Consider the following 5,301-nt stretch of genomic DNA (forward strand, 5'->3'; position numbering starts at 1 on the left):
TGTGTAAAATAATTGTTCAAGGTTTCATCATATAGTTGTGCATTCAACACTGCAATCAATTTTTGAATGTATTCATTACTCCAAAAAATAAAAATGAAAAGAAGAATAAAAATAAAAGTAAAAGAGAATGCTCAAAACCTCCTATACCCCTCGTGCCCCCTCATTTGCTTTTTTTAAGTTTTTTAATTGAAATATATTCACATACCATACACTCATCCAAAGTGTAAAGTAGGTGTTCACAGTGGCATCATATAGCAGTGCATCCATCACCACAATCAATTTTTGAACATTTTCATTACTCCAAAAAATAAAAATGAGAATAAAAATTAAAGTAAAAAGAACACCCAAAATGTCCCATACCCCCCACCTCCATATTATTCATTTTCCCTTGCCTTCTCCTTCTGGGACACCAAAACACATTTACTTGTGTGCTTCATGTTGTCATTCAGTTCCCTGAGACCCTCCTCATATTTTTCCATTCTTTTCCCTGTCTGTTCCATTGTGTGTAGGATTTCAGATGTCTTGCCCTCCATCTCATTGATCTTTTCTTCTGCCTCTCTAAGTCTGCTGTTTTATGTCTCCATTGTGTTTTTCATGTATTCTATTGTCCCTTTCATTCCCATAAGTTCTGCCATTTGTTTTTTCAAGCTTACAAATTCTTCCTTATGATCACCCAGTGTCTTCTTTATATCATTCATCTCTTTGTCACATTCTCTCTCAACTCACTGATTTGATTTAAAAGATTTGTTTGAACATCTATAATTTGTTTTAACTCCTAAATCTCAGTTGAAATGTCAGTTTCTTCTTTTGACTGGGCCATATCTTCCCATTTCCTAGTGCAGCTCATGATTTTTTGCTGATGTCTAGGCATCTGATTTTACTGATTGGTTTATTCTGGAGGTTTTCTCTCTTTTGCCTAAGGTTTTCTTGTTGCTTGACTTTGATCTCTGTCTTTTCTTTTTTCTCTCCCTGGCTAGTTGTCAGATTGGCTCTGCCCTCCAGTCTTCCCCCCAAAATCAGGTGTCTACCATGGCCTGCCACAGAGATGAGATGTAGATAAATCTGCTGGCTTCCAGTGGTGCTCCTTTTTCCACTGGCCAGCAAGACCCAGGTTTGTTTGGGGGCCCTGCTTTAATAGTTGGGTCTTCCCTATTTCTCAGCCAAAACAGGACTGGTTTCCATTCAGGATGTGAAGACTGTCCAGCAGATGGTGCTCTTTGGTAACTTCATTGTCCTCAGAGGCTGTTTCACCTCCGAACACAGGCTTTGTATGACCCAGCTGGGTGAACTGCAGGATTCCTATGCCCTCACTTTGCTGGTCAAAATCTGGCTCAATGTGGGGATCCCTCAGCTGACCTAGCACTCCAGCTGTCTCCAAGGCAAGGAAACAGTGGCCACCGATTACTGCTTCCCTCAAGGTTGGGGGAAGGGCTTTCAGACCCAGGGATGGAAATGCATGTCTGTCCACATTTTCTCAGTCTCTTTGTCCCTCACTGATCTGGGCCTTGAAATGTCCTCCCCTGTCCATCAGGTCCCCAAACAGTGACGGTATTTTTCACTGCTGTGAGATTTTAAAATCTGTGTCCCTGATGGGAGGGTCCCGTCCACTGTTTCTGTGCCTTTCCCACACAGAGACCGAGTGAGGGGGAGGGGAGATGACTGGCTGGTCTGGGACGGAAAATTCCTACCTGATATTTCTTTTCTTTCTTCAGTTCAGCATTTGCAGGGTCTTTCTCCAGTCTATATCCTCCTCCAGAGTTCCTAACAATCCAGAATTGTCCTTTTTTTTCATTGAATCTCTGGAGAGAAGTTTTCAGTAGCTGTTTACATCACCATGTTGATGATATCATCCTCTCCCTTATTTTCTGAAAGAGAGTCTCACCACATATAAAATTCTTGGACTAGTAGTTGTTTTCTTTCAGCACTTTAAGCCATTCAACTCACTGCCTTCTTGCCTCCATGGTTTCTGCTGAGAAACTGGAACTCAATATAATTGGAACTCCCTTGTAGGTGACAAGTAGCTTTTCTCTTGCAGCTTTTGGAACTCTCTCCTCCTTTGCATTCAATAGTGTAATCAATATATGACTAGGTATATTTTTCTTCATGTTTATCCTATTAGGTGTTCTCTGAGCTTCTGGCCATGCCTATTCACATCTTTTGCTAAGTTTGGGAAGTTCACTGTCATTATTTCTTTGACTATTCCTTCTGCCTCTTTCTTAATATGTTTCTTCTTTGGACTCTGACAATGCATACATTGGTGTGCTTGATGGTGTCTCACAACTGTCTTAGGCTATTTTTGCTTTTAGTATTTCTTTTTTCTTTCTGCTCCTCAGCCTGACTCAAATGCCATGTCTTCAAGTTCACTGATTCTTTCTTCTGCCAGCTTTAATCTGCTCTTGAAACCCTCCTGAGCATTTTTCATTTCAGTTATTGTGGTCTTCAACTCCAGAGTTCTGATGGTTTTTCTTTAAAATTTCTATCTCTTTACTTATACTCTCATATTGCTCATTCATTGTTTTCCTAATATCCATTAGTTCTTTCTCTGTACCCTCCTTGAGCATTTTTAAGATCATTTTTTAAAAGGCTTTGTTTGGTATGTCCACATTCTGGTCTTTTTCACTGGTGTTTTCTGTATTTTTATCCTCTTCTTCCATGGGCCATCATTTCTTATTTCTCTGTTTTATATTCTTTTATTGCATGCTGTACATTTTCATATTTTAACATGTTAACTCTGCAATTTATTCCCTGGATATATTTTTTTTGATTTTGTGACCATTTGGAAATAAGACAGGATTTTCTTGAGCTTTAGTCCTCCTATCAGGAAGGTCTGCCCAAGGTGGAGGCAGTGTGCAAAGTTTTACTTGTCTTTTTGGGCCTCTGCCTTGTCCTCAGCTTTTGCTTGTTAGTTGTTTTGGACTTCTCCTGTTTACAGGAGTTTGGCTGTACTCTGTTTCTCAGAGATACACCTCCTTCTCCCAGGTATTTGAAGCTGGCAGATCCTTGTCCAGACTGCCTGCCATTATAAATTTTTACATTCCTTTTGTTGTCTCTAGCTGCTTTTGCCTGGAGAGCAAATTCTGGGAGAGAGTCACCCCAGAGAGGACTTTTCCAAGTCAGGTTTCCCCAACAAATAAAGGCCAGGGACCCACAGTGGGGCACAGATGCTCCAAAGTGCCCTGGGGAGGGGTTCAGGAAGGACACCAAAAGCTTCTTTGATGGCTCTCTAAAGCTAAGCTTTCCTGGCCTGCCCAGCAAATGCATCCCATCAACAAACTGTACCAGAGTCCTGAGGAAACTCTGTGTCTTTAAATCTCCACAGGCTCCACTCCCATCTAGGGATGGCTGAAACAATGGCTTCTGCCACCGATATCCAGGGTGGGATGAAACAATAGCTGCAAAGATACAAATTCACTAATCAGAAGCCATGATCACTGATCAGCTGTACCCACCCTTGTTCTTGGGAAAAGGATTTTTATGAACTTTTCTGTCACCAGCAAGGACATCGGGAACTGGACCCCAAGGCAGCCTGCCATGGTGGTGGGGGGTGGAGGGGGAGGTGCACGTAGCTGCCATGTAGAGAGCGCAATTTACTGTTCTTACTATAGATTATCAGCCTCTTCCTTCAGCTCTTCCATAAATGCTGTGCACCCTTCTGGCCTCCAAAGGTTCAAAATACTTGTTTAGGACAGTTCCATCCTGTCCTGGTGCTGCCTACTCTGCCATATCCCATGGAAGTCTCAAATTTAGTTGCTTTTTAATCCAATCTGACAATCTTGTTTTGTTTTGTTTTTAAACTTTATTTACCAAAAAAATTTAAAAACAACATTTCAAACAAAACAAAACAAAGGAATAAGAAAAACAAATAACCTAAATTAACTACATTGCTTTCAACATGTTCCTACCATACCCCAAGAAAATTAACAAACCATAGACATTCCTGAGCATTCCCATAACACTAAGGTTACCCTCCATAACTTATCTTTCTTATTAGTTATCACTCCCTCTTCATTAGTTGCTGTCTGTCTCTAGGTCCCCTACATTCTACAATATAAAACATTTATTTTACATTTTTCACAGAATTCACATTAGTGGTAACATACAGTATTTCTCTTTGTGTCTGGCTTATTTCATTCAGCATTATGTCTTCAGAGTTCACCCATGCTGTCATATGTTTCATGACCTCATTCCTTCTTACTGCCATGTAGTATTCCATCATGTGTATATACCACATTTTGTTTCTCCACTCATCTTTTGAAGGACATTTGGATTGTTTCCATCTCTTGGCAATTGTGAATAATGCCGCTATGAACATCGGTGTGCAAATATCTGTATTGTTTTTTAATTGGAGTATTTTCTCCCTTAGGTTCAATGTAGTTATCTAAATATTTGAGCTTTAAAATAACAAGTCTACTTTTCTTTGTGTCTCACCTGTTCTATATCCTTTTACTTTTCCCTTTTTCTCTAATATTTTTTTCAAGTCCTACTTTTTTCCTTTTATTCCTTTTAACATTTCCTTTAGTTTCTACCCCATTGTTTCTGTCCACTTCTTCTGGGCCTAAAACTTCAGGTTTGATAGACACTTACATCATACGTCATATGCCTTCTACACTCTTTTCTGAGTCAGGTGAGTAGCCCTCTCAGAACTTAGCAGCTTACCTCATCAGAGCCAGCAGCAGAATCTCTCCTGTCAGGCTGCTAACACGGACTCCTAAATCATGCCAAGTTATCGTGGGAGTGACTATCTCATCACCTAGGCCATATTCTATTGGCTAGACACAACTCACAGGTTCTGCTCTCATTCAAGAAGAGGCCATTGCAGTAAGGTATTACTCATTGAGGATCATCTCTGATTCTGTCTACCTGGCGAAGGTAGAGATCAGTCAGGTGTTGATGAGGAATAAGAAGGAATAAGAAGACCTCATCCTCAATAACTGGAAGTCAGTAGAAACTTTATATAATGGGGTATACAAGAAATCTCTTTTTCAAAAAGCTATTTTCAACTGGGAGCCTCCCTACACAGCCCAGCAGCCCAGAACTGCCCTGGGGGGATGGCACTCACCTGTGACATAGCACAGTCATCACTCAACAGAGGACCCGGGGTGCACAGCCTGGAAGAGGGGCCCACTTGCAAGTCTCAGGAGCCATACACCAATACCAAGTACTTGTGAGTCACTGGCAGAGACAAACTGTGGCAGGACTGAACTGAAGGATTAGACTATTGCAGCAGCTTTAAAACTCTAGGATCACCAGGGAGATTTGATTGTTAGAGACACGCCCCCTCCCTGACTGCCCAGAAACACG

The sequence above is a fragment of the Choloepus didactylus genome, chromosome 7 (assembly GCF_015220235.1).
Source record: "Choloepus didactylus isolate mChoDid1 chromosome 7, mChoDid1.pri, whole genome shotgun sequence".
Classification (NCBI taxonomy): domain Eukaryota; kingdom Metazoa; phylum Chordata; class Mammalia; order Pilosa; family Megalonychidae; genus Choloepus; species Choloepus didactylus.